An 18,633-nucleotide genomic window follows, 5' to 3' on the forward strand; every position below is an offset into this window, starting at 1 on the left:
AAGGACTGGCCATATAAGGAATATTAATATTTATATGAGATAACCTCTTAGGGCCAGATTTCCTTTTTACTGACAATTGCCTACACAGAATATTTTTCACTATCTTGAGAAAGGGCTTTGCAATTCCAGCACTCGTCTATATTAAGCTATATCAATACTCTGCTTTATTGTGTCCTGGCTGCTTTAATAGAAGCAAAAAATGAGAGTGATTAGTAATTGTTAGTTTTACAATAGATATGATAAAACAAATCAGAAAGAACCTTTGGAATATTAAATATATTACGGGCAAACAATGTTAACCGATGTCTAAATTAAATGTGAATGCTTACAGCAAATTTTCACCCTTCATTATTAACACTTAACCCCAGAGGGGTGAATTTCAAGCAAGTATCAAGAGAGAATCTGGTACTTGTAATTATACTTTCAACATAAGGTTATATATATTCCCAGTGGAATGCCAACAATGCTAGAGGAAATATGTTCAGCTTCCACCATGGTCAAAACTGACAAAGATGCTTCTTGTGAAAATAGAATAAACTAAAATAACTTAGCTACACACACACACACACACACACACACACACACACACATACACACACACACACAACAAGAATTCTGAGTACCTTTATTTCTTGTTTAAAAGGAATTTGTTTTAATTATATGACTAAAAGTATGATCATATTTTTAATGGTCAACTTATATTGGATGAAACTGTTTTTTTTAATTTTCACAGTTAAAAAATAATAATGATGATGGGTTAACATTAAGCACTCACCATGAGCCAAGCACTGCTTTGCTACATTTGTTATTTCATTCACCTTTTTCCACAACCTTTGAGGTTGACACTGCTTTGCAGATGAAGCATAAAGCACAGAGAAGATAAGTAACCTGTTAAGACCATACATCTAACAAGTGATTCCCACTCTGACAGACTGATAATGGAGCATACTCTATCGCTGTTTGTTGATTTCTCTGTCCCTAAGCAGGAAAATGAAAGACTCATTGAAGGGTATTGCTCAGTTCAAGTGCTAATTACGAAACGCAGAATGTGCATCCTTAAGCCACAATCTGAACTAGTCAGCTGTTTATTTTCAGGAACTAAAGAGGCCTTTAGCCTGGACACTCAATGGGTCTCCAGCCCTTGGCTGTTCTTGGAATTCTGCTAGAACTTATATGGAAGAACATTAAGTTTCTCTCACTGGTGGATGAAAAAAGTATTATGCTAAGCGAAATAAACTAGTCAGAGAAAGACAAGTATCACATGATCTCACTCATATGTGGAATCTAAAGAACAATATAATCTGATGAACAAAATAGACCCAGAGACACAGAAGCATGGGACAGACTGTCAAATCTCAGAGGGAAGGTGGGGTGAGGTGCTGGGGAAGGTAGGAGTGGGGGAGAGATCAACCAAAGAACTTGTATGCATGGACGCGTAACCCATAGACACAGACACTAGTGTGGTGGAAGCCTGTGGTGGGGGGCTGGGGCAGGGTAGAAGGGGTCAATGGGGAAAAGAGGGGGGGATGTAGTAATACTTTCAACAATAAAGATTAAAGAAAACACATAAGAAAGTGTTCAAGATTCTACTGGTGTAGAATAGCTCTGCCACAAGTCTAAGGAAGCCCTAAATGAGGCAGAATTGTGCAATGTAAGAACACCAAGATGGGGAAAAAGGAAATCTGAATTCAAACCAAACCTTATTTTTCACATCTGTAACTCGTGAATCCTAGTAACCACTGCTTCTCCTTGGGTTAATATGGAGCTCTCAGAAATCAGGCAACAAGCGTGAAAGTAGTCTGCAGACAGTCAAGATCATCACAATGTAGGTATTATTATAAAGTAACCGATGAAACAATAAATTGTTAGACAGAAGAAAGGACCGTTGGATGTTCGGGGTAGTAGATCCTCATGTTCAGATCAATGTAGCCGAGAGAAAATAACACTGCCATAGCTCCAATGCCCCCTGTGCCTGCTTCCTGGAGTTTGCATCATTGCAACTGCAATGTGAGTTAGATTGCATTCTAGAACCAGGAGGGTTCTTGGATCTTTTGAAGATCACCCAAAGGACTTGTATGCATGCATATGAGCATAACCAATGGACACAGACAGTAGGGGGGTGAGGGCATGTGCTGGGAGCAGGCGGGGAGAGGTCAATGGGGGAAAAAGGAGACATATAAAATACTTCAAACAATAAAGAAATTAAATTAAAAAAAAAAGATCAGCTTAAATGGGTCAATTCAGGATGATCAAAAGTTTGAAGAGAAATATTCAGTAAGTGAAACTGGAGAATAAGATGAAGTTTGAAGGAAAGGAAATATAGTATTGCACTAATTTAGAATTCAGAAGTGGTTTCATGACATTCACTTGTTCTGGAAATATTCATCACTGTGGTTCCACCCCATGCCAATCATTATTAATGCTAATCTAATCACATAAATATATATAGTTTTCTAATTTTTATAAATCCACAGACAAATAGGGAGACAGATATTATTCAAATAATTTCAATAAATGTTATTAATGAGTTTGAACTTCCATTTTCTTAGTTATTAAATAAGAATATTGGAGTAAATGATTGCAAAAGTCTCCTTTACTCATTACCTAGGACTGATTTTTTTTTTAAATGACCATCTAAACAATAGAAAAGGATAAAATATCAAGTAAGAAACGAGAGTGGAATTGCCAGAACATGCAACTTAAACATTATTAATTACATTTTAATGTGAATATTGGGATAAGCAGATCTTCAAGAACAAATACAATATTGCCAAAAATAATTGAATAACTTTTTAGAAAAAAGGAATGAATTAATCAAAGTCTTTGTGTTCATCTTTGTTATATCACAATAGCTTCCACCTATCACCTTCCCTGTCCTTAGCAACTGATAACATAATTTAAATTATGCTATCTCATTTAATCCTATCTAAGGTCTGGACTGTATTATTGTCCTAGTTTTATTTTATTTATTTATCTTTATTATTATTATTATTATTATTATTTTAGATAAAACAAGTGACGCTTACAGAGATAGCTACTAAATGGTACGGCCTTCTTTGTGCTCTAGCTGCCTCATTCACAAGCCTGTGCTTATGCACTTCACTGCCTTCCACTACACAACACTTTTGTGAGTTCCTTTGGGCAGGGAGTCCCAGTGTGACTGAATTTAGTGGTGTATGGGCTGGGCTGGAAAGAGATGGGTCCAGGAGATGGAGGGGGCACTGACATAACTTTATGTTGGTACACTGGAAACATGTCCTGCAAGTAATTTAAACTTTATTGTGTATACAAGATAATACAACTTTTGAAAAATTCACACTATTCTTTGAGTAGGAACTTACCAAAAAGGTTAAATAAAATTGTCAGTGTCAAAAAGCAATGTAGGCAGAGATCAAGGAGTGAACAGTTTCTTATTCCCTACCAAAGCCAGGTCTTCTAATAAATTCTATTAAAAGCCCTAGCCCATTTGGCTCAGTGGATAGAGTGTCAGCCCATGGACTGAAGGGTCTTGGGTTTGATTCTGCATGCACATTGTTGCAGGCTCCATCCCTGGCCCTGGTGAGGGTGCCTGTAGGAGGCAACCAATTAATGTGTCTCTCTCACATCCATGTTTCTCTCTCTTTGTCTCACCCCCTCCCTTCCACTCTCTCTAAAAATCAATGGAAAAATATCCTTGGGTGAGGATTAACAAAAAAATAATTCTATTAATAAATTCCAAAAAAACTGTTAGTGAAAATGGAGGGAGGGAACATTTTCTGAAAGTTCACTCTAAGCCATTCAGCTAGATAGTTTACATCCTCATTTAATTCTCAAAAAAACAAAACAACCTCCTTCCCCCATTCTGTGGCATAAAATCCCATCTGACAGAGAAAGATCTTAACTCTCTGAAAAAGAATGATTAAATGAAGGGATCAAGGTCCCAGCCTTGACGCGTTAGTGACTATGTGACTTGAAAATAATCCTCTGATCTTTATGTGCTTCTGTCCTTCTGTATAAAATAAAGGGAACAGGGCCAAGTTGATAGGACGGATTGCCTCATAAAATGAAAAGATTCATTGCGTGTGAACACGTGGACAAGCATGTATGCGCCTGGTGGGAGTTGATGGGTGAGACTTTGAAAATCTCCAGGTCTGTTATTTGCAGTCCAAGGACGCAAGGATGGAAAAAATATTAGGGCTGATGAGTGAGGGGAGAAGACGCAGCTGGGAAACTTGGCGCTGGTGGGACCTGAGCAGAATTGGAAAGGCTGCCATTGAGCAGTCGGGATGGTCAGGAAGGAGAAGATCGGGCTGTGAGCAGGCGAGAAATGGCAACATGAGCCAGATAGGGAGAGAGGACCACCGATTTCTAGGCACCATGCAAAATATTCAGCCCAGTCAAGGGCAAAAACAGACACGGCGTAGGTTATGTGTACAAAAATTATGTTGTGATGGAAACCTATGTTTCAAAAGCTAATGAAGATTCTAAAGTTAGTGATAGCAACAGATCATGTGAAAAACAAGCAATGCTTTATTTATATTAACTCAGAAGTGAAATTACTTTAACCAGAATCCTCCTTTTCTGGAAAATTTTCCCTCCATAACTCTCAAAAAAACTTGTTGTAGCTAATGCAAAGACAGCTTGAAATATCATACAATGCACCAGTTAATGTGTCTTTAACATTATAAAAAATATTTTAATCCCCTGCATTTTATGCTGATGTTATCAACTGCCTTCCATTTATTAGACGTCATTTGCTAAACTACTTTGTTTAATCATGTAAAGTAACATAGCCTAATCGTTATTTTTCATAATCCTAACATTTAAGAAACAAGTTTATCTCTAATTTTCTATTATTTTAATATAAAATATTATATTGATTTTGTGTGCTCTTCCCAGATATTTCATGGGTAAATCTTATTCTGTTTTCTTTATTAGCTTCTACTTCCTTATTTAATACAAGTGGAACACATACAAAGAAATGGGATAAGACACTTTATTATGGAAAATACTATCTAAAATAGAATTGCCAAATAAAAACCATGAAGTCAAATTTTAATTTCAGATAAACAACAAAAATAACAGGAAATATCAGATATAGTAATACTAAAAAAAATATTCATTGTTTATTTAAATTTAACTGGGCATCCCATATTTTTATGTACTACATTTTGCAATCTCTATCTAAAGCCCATGGTTTGTGATGAAAATACCTAAGCAAAGAAAGCAGGTCTGCCATCCCTGCGCCTAACAACCAGACACCAAATTTGCAAAGACCTACTCTGAAGGCCATAGCACTTTCATAGTCATAAGTAAAATAACCAGCAGGTGAAAATGGGCAGGGCATGGTCACTATCCTAGCTTCTGAAATCTCTGACACCACCATAAAGGAACTAGTAGGTGCTTAGGGCCAAGTAGGTACAGGTACTATTTCCTGGAGACTATTGAAGCCCACATCCATGACCTAGGAAGGAGGTGTGGGCTTTCTGTAGATTTGTGGGACAGCATCAAAGCCGTGGTGAGTGGGCAGCAGGCTCCAGGTGCATTATACCATTGAACTTGAGAAGCCTACGTTGCTTCCTCCCTGAAAGTTATCTTGCTTTGGGAAACCACCCAACACTCTGACATAGCACTCTATTCAGCCCGAGGAAAGACAGAAAAAGAACCATGTTCCAGACCTCACAAACTTTTGAACCCAGTTCAAAAACCTCCTGTTCATTCCCTAAAATGAAAATTGGTTACAATAAAGTTACTGAAAATGCTTTCACTGCATGACAAAATGAATTTAGTTTCTACAGACTAAAAAAAAAAAAATAACTTAGTTATGAAACATAGAGACACGCCCAATTTTCTGGGAGAAATGTGTAATGTAAGTCAATGTTATCACACGGGCATGGTGTGGGTGCCCTTGCCCAGAATGAAAAGATTGGCTTTAGAAAAGGAACCTGTTAAGAAGAATTTAGAGGATTCTTCCTTTGGCATGCCCTCACCAAGAAGGCCAACAATTAATACATTAATTACACTGTAGCTAATACCTCCCTTTTACATACAAACTGAAGTCTACATTTCTGTAGCTGCTCTCATTATTAAATTGATTTCATTAATTCAATAATTCATTTGTTTATTTAGTAAATGTATATTATTTTACTTTTGGCACATGGCTAGATTTGAACAAAGGAACCGGTGTATAGTAATAGATGCAGAAATGCAAACAGTTAAGCAATGGAAATAGTAGGATCTAAGAACACAAAAGAGAAACGGGAAGAGAGTGGGAGAGACACACAGATGAGAAAGATACATAGAGAGACAGACAAAGATAAGCAGAGGTATTGAGAGACTGATAGAGACATCTTCTCCCTGGGAATGAACAATTTAAAAATACTCTGTTACTTCTCCTTCCCTGGAAATCTGCTTATAAAATTTCCCGTAGATAAGTTAAAATGGGTTAATTTTCTATTCGTGGGAATGCTGATGTGTATTTTTTTTTCCTTTTTTTACATTATATATTTTTATTTTATCAAGAGTCTGGAGAAGATCAACAAGGAAGGAATTAACCCTTTTTACAGATGGGAAAACTAAGACACTTAAGCAGTTGGTCACTTTGTTTATGTATAAACAGTGGTGACAGATTGCTTATGTTTTCAGAATAAGGATGATGCAAAAAGGAAAAGACTTAACTTCAGATATATGAAGAAGGACTATCATTTCCGGAGGAAAAGGTGAGAACTCCTGTCGACCATGATCTGACAATGAGAAGAATATCTGAAATGTGGTTTATTCACAATAGCAAATCCAGGCAGTGCAGCCATGATGTTCGGGAATCAAGGGGGAGGTCTCAGAGAAAGCAGCCTCCCAGTGCTTCCGGTGGCTGGCTCTGCCTAGAATTTACATGGGAATTCTGAGGGGCATTTCTAGATAAACAATACACTGCGCCATTTAAAATGTGTAATGATGGTCATGTTAGTAATATACTGTATTTTCAACTCTACCTACTGGACACCATGCTGGCTAAGTGCCATACAAATATTTTAAGTCTCACAAAAATCTCATAATGCTAGTGTCATCATTTTCACGTTACAGAAGAAGATCATACAGCTTTTGGAGTAGTGGTTGATGCATATTTGTTATAAATGCAGGTGTGCCTGACTCCAGGGCTGAAGTTCAATCTCTGTATTTCTGGGGACCGGGGGATGCATGATATGCTAAGTTTAATGTGCAAGGAAAGACCAGCTATTTTGAAGCAGGGGTGACCTTTCTGAGCCCTCTGAAATCGTATCACAGAATAATGCCTGTTGGAATGTGTGCCCCTGCAGACATAAAATCTGAATAACACTGAGCACTTTTTCCAATGACTGGCACCTCCCACCACACAGGCCCCTCTTTCTTCATGTCCTCAAGGAATAAAGTTGGGAACCACTGTTCTAAGTCATCTTAAAACCCAGTGAATAATAAGCAGTGTCAAGCTAACATTATTAGAGGAGGAGAAACAAGAAAAAAAAAAAAGCCTTCTCTGAGTCCCTAGATTATGTAAGGAACAATGTTAGATGTTTCTCAAATACCAATCAGTTAATCTCAAGTAGCCTGTTTATTGTACTCCTGTATTGTGAAACACTTAGATTTTAAATGCAGAAGTGATCATTATATAATAGATGCAGCTCAATATTTATCATCAAATAAACATTCTACCACACTGAGCTGATAAATTCCCAGTTAGAAATGACTATATTTGCTGTTGTCAGGTAGGTCTGGCAACATTACGTTATTCTATATTTTGAAAAATCAGAAACAGGAAAGAGGTCTTTGAATTTTAGTTGTGTGGACCTCTGAATGGAAAGAAATACTGGTCTAGGAAGCTTTGACTAGTGAAGCTGGACTTTTATTCTGAATGAAGTAAGGTAAGTCTTATTTTCAAACTTTTACTGTGTGTACCTACTGCTTTCAAGTGGTGAGCCTCCATCATTGGAGGGATAATAACAAAGTAGTTGAAATAAACTTCTTTTGATAGGACACATTTGTTTCAGTCCTAGGATCTTGTAAGACATTTTATAAGCCCCTGATTGTGGTGTTCTCACATTTAAAAGAGGACTAATAGTATCACATTAGAAGCCATCCTATCTGATATGTTTGGGATAAATAGTTGATGGATCAAACAAACGAAGTTACTGGAAACATTAAATTCAAATTTAATATGACAGTAATTTTAGCTATTTTATAAATCAACTTGAGTTTCCAAAGCCATTTTTCTCCTCAAAACTAATTCAACTACAGAAGTACTCTTAACCATGCGCCACTTTACAGATTACCTGACATTTTCCACAGGTGCCCCAGCATGCCAACTGCAAGAGAGCCACTTTCCAGTATTGCACTGTCCAATACACTAGATTCTAGCCACACATAACTACTTAAATAAAAATTAGCTAAATGTATAATTTAGTTTTTCAATCACACTAGCCACATTTCAAATGTTCAATACCCACATATGGCTTGTGGCTACTGTTTAGGGCAATGATGGCGAACCTATGACACGCGTGTCAGCACTGACACGCGTAGCCATTTCTGATGACATGCGGCCGCTGAGGCGGCTGCATGCCAAGGATGAAACATTTGCTGCTCCTGAGGATGAAACATTTGCGAAATAATGTTTTTTCCTCAAAGTGACACACTACCCAAGTTATGTTCAGTTTTTTGGCGAAGTTTGACAAACCAAGCTCAAAAGGTTGCCCATCACTGGTTTAGGGCAATGAAGAAAACATTTTATTACCTTAGAAAGTTCTAGAACACCCAAGTATTTCTGTTCCCAACAAATGATTTGTATGCTTTCTGGTAGGTAGTCGATTATGTCTATTCTCAAACCAGTCTATGCCTGTTGGGTAAATATGAAATTGTATAATGTAATTAAATACTATACAAACCAATTTAAGTATGAGTATAAAAATAGTAAGAGATGAGATATACTGGAGAATTTTTGAAATTCAATCCCTTTAAAACTGCTATGGAGCCTGGCTGGTAGGGCTCAATTGGTTGAGCTTAGTCCTGTGCACCAAATGGTCATCGGTTTGATTCCTGGTCAGGACATATACCCAGGTTGTAGGTTCTACCCTTGGATGTGTATGGAAGGCAACCGATGTTTCCTCTCTCTCTCCCTCTCCCTTCCTGTCTCTCTAAAACCAATAAAAACATATTTTAAAAAATGCTATTGAGTTAGATGTAGGTAGAACAAATTTAAAAATTAGAAAAATCATAGAGAACATGGGATTCTGCTTTCAGATTTCTTTGCATTGGATTTATAATTTAAAGACATTTATGAAACAACTAAAATTATAATTCATAGATGATACATTATGAGATTAAAATGATGAAGATCTGTGAATAGCAACCCAAATCAAATATTTCTTGGCTTTTGTAAAAACACTGGCAAATAAATATATAATCAAGCCTTCAAATTTTTTTCAAGTTTTAAAATTTAAACAAAATATGTATTATATGTATATGTTAATTTTTAATATCTGTTTCTTCAAAAATCTTTGTGGATTAACCGGTCAATTACTAATTCCAATTGTATTAAATAAAAATGCTTGTGCTACACATAGCAAAATTACAAACACATGTCTCTTTTATTACTATAAACTCAGTGTTGTCATAATTGGTTGTGTCATTTCTACTTACCAGATTAGATTCTTACTAGAACTAAACCTGATCTAGTTCTAGTTCTGGATTTATGCACAACTGGTTCTTTAATTATAACACAATAAAATATAATTAACAAAAACACCAGTTACTTTACTCTTAAACTATATACACTTGCCTGAGTGTAAGACTATATTGAGATGAGAACACTTGAACTTTGGGTTCACTTAATTTAATCTTTCAATTTTTCTGACTTGAAATTGCTATCTATCCACCTGTCTTTGGCATTAATATTGAGGAATAAGAAGTATATGGATTTTATTGTTTTGTACATTGATATTTAGATGCAGATGGGACCTAAAACTACATACCTATACTACTACTGGGACCACTACAATTACTTCTACTAAATAGGATCAAGACAATATTGCAATTGGTAGGTATTGCTTGAACAATGAATATTCTTTCATTAGTCAATTAAAGTCGAGAAAATATATATACTATCATGGATCATACTTGTCTACTTAAAATAACAGCAACACGTATATTTGAAATAACACAGAAGTGTGTAAGAATTTATCCTATTTATACACTTTAGAATTATTTAAACATATCATAGATGTTCTAAATTGTCTAGTTCAATTGTAAAAATGCTGTTAGGTTCATCAAAAGAACGGATTTATTGAAACTTTGCTGTACTATGTGATGCTTTCATACCAAAATGGAAAACTTGGCTGCCCTCATGGGCCAAATTTAGATTGACAGAAGAAGTCATTTTGGAATAACTTGAAAGTGAGTATGCCTTCCTTGGTCTACCACAGTTTCCATTATTTCCTTTTGTCTTAAAGTCTATCTTATTATACTTCTTAGATCCTGAAGTTATTTAAGTTCTTGATCCTTATTACATAATTATATCTTGCATATTTCATGGGGGGGAGGGCATATGCAATTGAGTTCTTACGTCAGACTAAGTTATGGTTAGCATTTCAAATTACCGTATTTTCTGGCGTATAAAACAACTGGGCGTATAGAAGATTTTCCTGGGTTAAAAAGTCATCTTATAGGCCGGAAAATATGGTAACTTTTGTTCTCCTAAGCAACACAATACTAATAGGTTAACTAACCAATTCTTACATATTCCCTTTTTACTTATCATACATCACAAATGCTAGGCCATACTCCTCTCCCATGGAGAAGAGTTCTGGAAGAAGGGGTTATAACACAGTGGAACTAGAAGGTAGAGAATTTTCTCTCTATGCCTAGAAGAATAAGATTGTACTTGTACTTGAAAAGAAAGAACTATAAGGATATGAAGTTCATTTTAAATAATATTAATTATATATGTATCATATTTGAGTCTGATGATAAATTACCTTTTTTGTAGTCTTTCCAAAATAAAACCTTATTATCTCATATCAATCAATTAATTAAAACTTGTTTAATGACACTAACCAATAATCTATTGAGAGCAATTGAAAACTAGCTGAAAATCCCTTGATAGCAAACATAAAATATTTCATCTTAGATAGATTATCTATCTGAACAGAAATCTAGGTTGTGTCTATACTAGTGGATTGACCCTGGCAAGATCATGAAACACTCAGTTAGGTCATCTGGAAAATGGTCCAGTTTATCTCTAAGGTTCTTACAGTTTATAAATCTATATTTTATTTTTAACTTCAGTCAAATACTATTTAAGTGCCTAATAAGTAAAAGTACACATGAATTATGCAGCTTACAATCTGACTTTACTATCTATATAATAAAAGCCCAGTGACCATTTTGGCAGAACAACCAGAACAACCAGTCGCTATGATGTGCACTGACCACCAGGGGTAGATGTTCAATGCAGGAGCTGACCCCTGGTGGTCAGTGTACTCCCACAGCGGGATCACCGCTCAGCCAGAAGCTGGGCTCATGGCTGGTGAGCACAGCAGCGGTTGTGGGAGCCTCTCCCACCTCTGCAGCAGTATTAAGGAGCATCAAGCCAAGCGGTAAGGAGTGAGCAGGCAGGTGGTAAGGAGCAAGCAGGCAGGTGGTTAGGAGCAAGGGGTCCCAGATTGAGAGAGGGCACAAGCCAAACTAAGGCACACCCCTCTACGCACGAATTTCATGCATTGGGCCTCTAGTATATTATCTAAACACTAGAGGCCCGGTGCACAAAATTCATGCACGGGGAGGGGGGTGTCCCTCAGCCCAGCCTGCACCCTCTCCAATCTGGGACCCCTCGAACATCCCTCTCACAATTTGGGACTGCTGGCTCCCAACTACTCATTTGCCTGCCTGCCTGATCACCCCCTAACCACTACCCTGCCAGCCTAATTGATGCCTAACTGCTCCTCTGCTCGCCCGATTGCCCCCAAATGCCCTCCCCTGCCAGCCTAGTCTCCCCTAACTGCCCTCCCCTGCTGTACTGGTTGCCCCTAACTGCCCTCTCTTGCCGGCCATTTGTGGCAGCCATATTGTGACCACATGGGGGCGGCCATCTTGTGCAAGGGTGTGACGGTCAATTTGTATATTATTTATTATATAGGAGGATAATAATGATGGGAAACACAAGGCTCAATATGATTGCAGTCAAGTAAGATTTCTAAGAGATTGAGTGAAGAGAAACAGAATTGAGAGTTCAGGGGAGTAAGATGCAGGGAGGAAACATGGGCAGTTGATTTAACTTACACATTATACACAGCATAGTGTGAGGTTAAAAATAAATGCATGCACAAAACAATGCCAACTTAAAAATCAAGAACTCCCATCTAACAGTCTTCCCAAAAATTAAAAGTGATATTCCTAATTTGTCTTAATATCTAATTTTTTAAAGTTTGAAGAATTAAAATTTTAAAGTTTAAATGTAGAATCGCTCCTGTATCCCATAATATTTTTATTTCATTTAAATTTTTTTTGTTCATTCACCAAAGAGTTCTTGAATTCAGCCTATAAACTGAGCACTATGTAGGAGTTGTGAGTTTTGAAAAAGATATTTTTGTACATGAAGAGCTTAGATTTATTATAAATAGTAGAATATGCTAGTTTCATAAATCACATTCAAATGGTGTATCACATGCTTAATCAAATCTGGCCTACAGAACTTATAGATAGTCTTAAAAATCTTGTATCTCATAATGACATGTTCTGGAGAAATATCTTGATTAACACAAGATTTTACTGATGAAGCATAGTCTATTTTCAGATGCATATAGGTTCTCATCATTGCTCAGAAATGACCTAAAGTTTAACTCAATCTAATTGTTAAAGTATATACATTACAGGAGGTACAAAAGTAAGTCATAGTCCCTTTTCATTTGTATTTACTATTCATTAAAGTTAGAAAAATCTTATGGGAATAAAAGGTGCAAGGGCTATGAGGATTCAAAACTGCAAAAATTGCTCTTAGAGAAAGAGTAGAGGCTTTTTGGATAGAGAGGTGATACATAAAAATCTTGAAAAACTTTATCAAGTAATGGGTTTGCTTAGAAGGTGTAGTGAATGGTAGAAATTAGTAAGCAAGCAAGAGATAAATGCTCTCTTAATACCTTAATACTTCACCTAACAATCATTCACATGTTTTCCCTAGGGATCTTTTAGGGGCTGGCATGGGTGTAGTCAAGATCAGTGTTCTCAAGAGTTATCCCTATATTCTGTTGAAGAGAAACTAGGTGTGGGTGTAAAATAATACTCAGGGTGGCAGAATCCTGTATCACATCATTTGAGGGATCTTGGAGAATCACCTGTGCTCATGAATCAGCCTTTGAAAACAGGGAATAACAGAAACATAATGATTATACAGAATGTGACTCATTCTAATAACAGTTCATGTACTGCTGGATTGTTTCAAGGAGACTTAGTCCAATTACCAAATAAGCTTTCTGATTTTCCCATAGTTACTTTGGCCGATTTGGTTCAATACGATGAACTAAAATAGTCTTTTCTGGTAAGGCCCAATCAATTGCTTTGCATTTGGTTTTCCTTGTATTTCCTTCTTCTATCCCTTCCTTTCTTTCTCTCCTCCCTTCCTTCCTACTCCAACTATTTTATCCCTCATTCCCAAAACATTTAAGGTAAATCAGCCACTACAGACATAAAGATCTATCTATCTATCTATCTATCTATCTATCTATCTATCTATCTATCTATCTAATCTAGCCAATTTAGTGTTCCAAAATATCAAGAGACATTGGTTAAGTAGATTATGATTTACTGATATTTAATTATTTCCTAAATTGTCACACTTCTTCTGTTACCAAATGTGGAAACCCTGGTATACAGTAAAATATGATTACTGGAAATTATTGAATCTGCATAGTTGTTTCCCCATTAAATGTTAACTCTATAAATATATATTTCCCCATAGTTTCTTAAACTAACTTAACTATTTCTAGGTAGTGACACCAGCAATGGCCCCGAATCTTAGTTTCTTTAAATATAACCCTATCAATTTGTGCATTTATCATTAAACATCCTATCTAATAAAATAGTAATATGCGAATTGACCATCACTCCAACACACAAGATGGCCGCCCCCATGTGGTCAAAGATGGCTGCCTCTATGTGGACACAAGATGGCAAGTTGGCCGCCACAAGATGGCCAGCAGGGGAGGGCAGTTGTGGGTGATCAGGCCAGCAGGGGAGGGCAGTTGGGAGGGACCAGGTCTGCAAGGGAGGGCAGTTGGGGGCAATCGGGCCTGCAAGGGAGGGCAGTTAGGGGTGACTGGGCAGGTAGGGAAGGGAAGTTGGGGGGGACCAGGCCTACAGGGGAGGCCAGTTTGGAGGGGACCCAGGCCTGCAGGGGAGAGCAGTTAAGAGCGACCAAGCCAGCAAGGGAGGGCAGTTAGGGGTGACCAGGCCAGCAGTGGAGGGCAGTTGGGGGAAACCAGGCCTGCAGGGGAGGGCAGTTAGGGGTGACCAGGCTGGCAGGGGGGACAGTTGGGGGTGAACAGGCGAGGACAGTTAGGGGCAATCGGGCCGGCAAGGGAACACTTAGGTGTGGATCAGGCTGGCAGGGGAGTGGTTAGGGGGTAATCAGGCTGGCAGGCAGGCGAGCTGTTGGGAGCCAGCAGTCCTGGATTGTGAAAGGGATATACCACTGCCCATTGGGATTGGGCCTAAACGGGCAGTCGGACATCCCTTGAGGGGTCCCAGATTGGAGAGGGTACAGGCTGGGCTGAGGGATACCCTCCCCCACCCCCTGTGCACGAATTTCATGCACCAGGCCTCTAGTTATTTTATAAAAAATAGTAAGTTAAAAAATCCCAACAGGTGGAAGAGAAAAAATATTATTAATCACCAGTGAAAGCATAACTTTCCCATGTCGTATTCTCACCCTATTTTCTTCACTAATGCTAATTATATCCTCTGCCTTTTAGAATTATGATTTCTGCATGACTAATACAATACGTCATAGCTACATCTTTGCCACTTTTCAGCCATTCTTCCATAATACCAGCTTGCTTTAGATAGAGTAGATAAGAGACCCTCAATTTGATGCATTTATCATAGTGTTTTTATGAGATTATTCTTGTACCATACATCTTGTTGGTTTAAGTGATATACTTCATTGCACTGCACAGACAGGAATTTATTGGCAATAGTATTCTATTTGGGCCATTAATGTGTACATGACTTGGTCTCCAAACTTATAAACTAAGTATTGGAATACACACAAATGCATACATTCACACACAAGAAAGGTATCCTAGTTCTCAAGGGCTAAATTATTCACAAAAATTTAATTGTTTACCATTCAATTGTCTATTTCTTCCACCTTTGTGTTGAACTGCTACTATTAGACACATCTTGTTTCTCTTTGCTAGGAGTCACTGTCTTTTTCATCTGTCCATTCTCTCTCAGTCTCTTTCTTGCTCTCTTCTCTCCTGCCTCTTGTTCATTGTCTCTTGATTAATCCTTCAAAAGACTTTTCTTTCTTAGAGACTACTATTCTTTAACTTCTGCATGCCAGTCAAATAATTTTGCTTGAAATCATTGCTATTTGGCTTTCTAAGTTTCATGTGTTCTTCCTGTTGGTGCTTCAAAAGTTCCTTCTTCACTACCATTGTTAATAAATTCTAAATTCTGAGATATTCTGAATGCCAGTGTTCTCTAGAAAGCTCATCAACACACCACCAGGGTCTTAATGGTTTTTAATGTATATCTGTATCTACAAATCTTTTCTCATGTATTCAATAGTTTTTAACACATATTGCATCTACAAATCTTTTCTCATGTATTCAGTGTTTCATTCTTAGAGTTTAAATTAGTTCTAATATCTACAACTATTTAATTGTGTGACTGAAAGACGATCTACCTAAAGTAGCCTCTCTATATAAATTGCAACATTCACTTCCACTAAAGTTGACAGCAAACTAATGGATTCCAAAGAGACTCATTTTCTTTGTACAAACAGATTACTGTGAGTGTCTTTTCTTTAAACAAAAATGTGATCTAAACCTCAAATTATGCCCTATATACTTATTTATTATCAACTAGAGGCCCGATGCATGAAATTCACGCAAGGGGCTCGTCCCTTGCTGCCGTTGCAGCTGCCTCTGCCTTGGCCCCTGCTGCCAAGGCTTCGTCTGGAAGGTCGTCTGGAAGGACGTCCAGAAGGATGTCCAGTCTAATTAGCATATTACGCTTTTATTATTATAGATTTCTTGACATGGTTCTGGTTTAGTTGTTTCTGGTCTATACAACAGATATACTGTACAAATATAAAGGGTAGAAGATTAAGGGAAGCATACAGAATACAGAAAGCTAATTTTAAAATTGATGCTAAAATACAAACCATTCATCTGGAAATTAAGAAATTTAGAAATTCAAAAGAAATATGCACAATCTAAATTTAAGATTATAAACTATAATGAACTTATTAATTAAAATAAATTTATTCTATTATTTTTATTCTAGGTATAAAGCACACCTAAATTTTAAATTTTATGTCTAGGATGAGTGAACACAGTTGACACAGTCAAAAAATAAGTCAAGTATGTTATTGAATCAGAGCAGTCTGGGAATTAAATTTAGGGAAACTTTAGAAACAATAAACAAAACTCAGATTTGTGACCACCATTGTAATTAGAAATAATCACATAGTGAAATCTTATACTCTATTCATTCATCCAATAAATATTTGGTTCTTACTTTGTGTAAGGCATTCAGAAATATGCATGGACTTTGCCCTCATGGGGCTTACAGTCTAGTATGGAAAAAATAAGCAAGCACTTAACATAACATAAGGGAGAAAGTGATGTGTCATAAGAAAGACTCAGGCAATGTGCTATGGAAGTCATTGACACTTCATGATATAATATTCTAACCTTTTTCTTTTTTTTACCGTATTATCTAAGTATCCAATAAAAATATAAAGAAAGACCAATGATCAACTTACAAAATTAGGTGCCAAATTTTGTGACTCTAAGGTGAAAAAGCTGCAATATTAATATAGTTTAAGTCACCACTCACTAGTTCTTAAAAATGTTGGATCACTGAGTAACGACCTATAAGAAATACATTTTTTCCAGTGTTTATAAGTAGATATAATAGAATAATCTAATATTTAGAAACAAAAAGATCATTTTAATGTAATAAAGGCTCAATTTATTAAAAATACTCATGACACATTACCTTCTCGCACAGAAATTGGCTCAATTAGATTAAAGTGATGAAGAATTCCTCGATGGCTCAAGTGTGCTCCAAGGAAAGCTAGAAGGTTGTACAGTTAACTCCCAGGGTATAACTCTAAACCATACAACCTACTACCTCAACCCGGATGCACACAGCTTCCACTGTCGCTTCAAACTCCTTATCATATCTTCAGTCAGCTCCTCCAAATATGGCGGCCATACACCTAAGGGCTTGGTAAGGATGTAGATATAATGTTCTAACATTTTACCAATTAACTTAATATGTGTCTACTAGGATTATCCTAACCTCTTGGGTTTCCAGCATAGGTCAAACAAAATGTCCTCTGACATCTCTCCCGGCATAGCTGTACTGGCAATTAATAATATTAAAACTCAGTAGCATTCAGCTTCCTTTTTCAAGAGAAAAAGGCTTACTAGTAACACATAAATCCAAACATCATCTTTAATTTTCTTTTTGAAGTTGATGAAGTACACTAACCACTATAATGGTAACTGGCATTCCTGGACAGGCTCTATTCAGATCTTGGTTCATAACTTGCTATAAAAAAATCCAAGTTTCCTAAACAATTTACTCTATGTGCATTCAAATTTGAATGGCTTTGCTACAAACTCTTCCAAGTGGTCAACAATTAAACCTGCCTTGTAAGACAGATGAGGATTAATATATACATTAAAAAAAAAACAAAATATAATTACTTCAGAAGTAATCAACTAGATTTTTATAGGAGTTTGATTGAAATATTAGTTAACAGCATTGTGTATAGGATTTTGTCACATCACCACACTGACACAGACCCATAGAAGCGAGCTTGTGCGGTCCACTTCACCACAAGATCGGATCTACGGGTTTATGCCAATGGGCAACATCTCACATGGGCTCCTTATTAAAGTAGAATTTGTTGAAAATATCTGATGAAATTAGTAGATGAAAATAATAATACTGATCCTTTAGTATAAAAATTTTAAATGTTTTAAGTATGCCTATCCCCAGCTAAAGGCCTTCATAAGTATTCTAAACTAAATGAAGGTTTATATATATAAGAATTTAAAAATACTGTATTGAAAGATTTTTCACAGATTATTTTTATTTTAATAGTATTTTAGAATTAGACTATTCTAACTAATGATGAGTTTTAAAAGAAAAAATAATCCATACATGCATGTATGAATTATGTAATTGTGAGGCATGAATATAGTGTTATGAGCCTATAATTAAGACAAAATTAACTATTAAGCTAATTGTGTAAAAGTTAGCCTGTGTTTGTTCTAATTCTTATAAAACCTCAGTTAGTGGTTTCAAGTAATTGATAACATATAACTTTCTCATAAAATAAGTAAAATTTTGTTGACTAGGCAGAGTACAGAAGGAAGTTATTTAAAAATCCTA

The 18,633-nt window shown here is 36.6% G+C and overlaps 2 non-coding genes across 2 annotated transcripts; both read right to left on the minus strand.

Annotated features, from left to right (window-relative positions):
• Positions 1–17,286: 17,286 nt before the first annotated feature.
• MIRLET7C (microRNA let-7c) lies at positions 17,287–17,377 on the minus strand. Its single transcript, NR_129014.2, has one exon. It is a non-coding gene; the product is annotated as a microRNA let-7c (primary transcript).
• A 648-nt stretch (positions 17,378–18,025) lies between these two features.
• MIR99A (microRNA mir-99a) lies at positions 18,026–18,106 on the minus strand. The gene has a single exon (NR_129015.2). It is a non-coding gene; the product is annotated as a microRNA mir-99a (primary transcript).
• Positions 18,107–18,633: the final 527 nt, after the last annotated feature.

Source organism: Eptesicus fuscus, chromosome 3, assembly GCF_027574615.1.
Source record: "Eptesicus fuscus isolate TK198812 chromosome 3, DD_ASM_mEF_20220401, whole genome shotgun sequence".
Taxonomy (NCBI): Eukaryota; Metazoa; Chordata; class Mammalia; order Chiroptera; family Vespertilionidae; genus Eptesicus; species Eptesicus fuscus.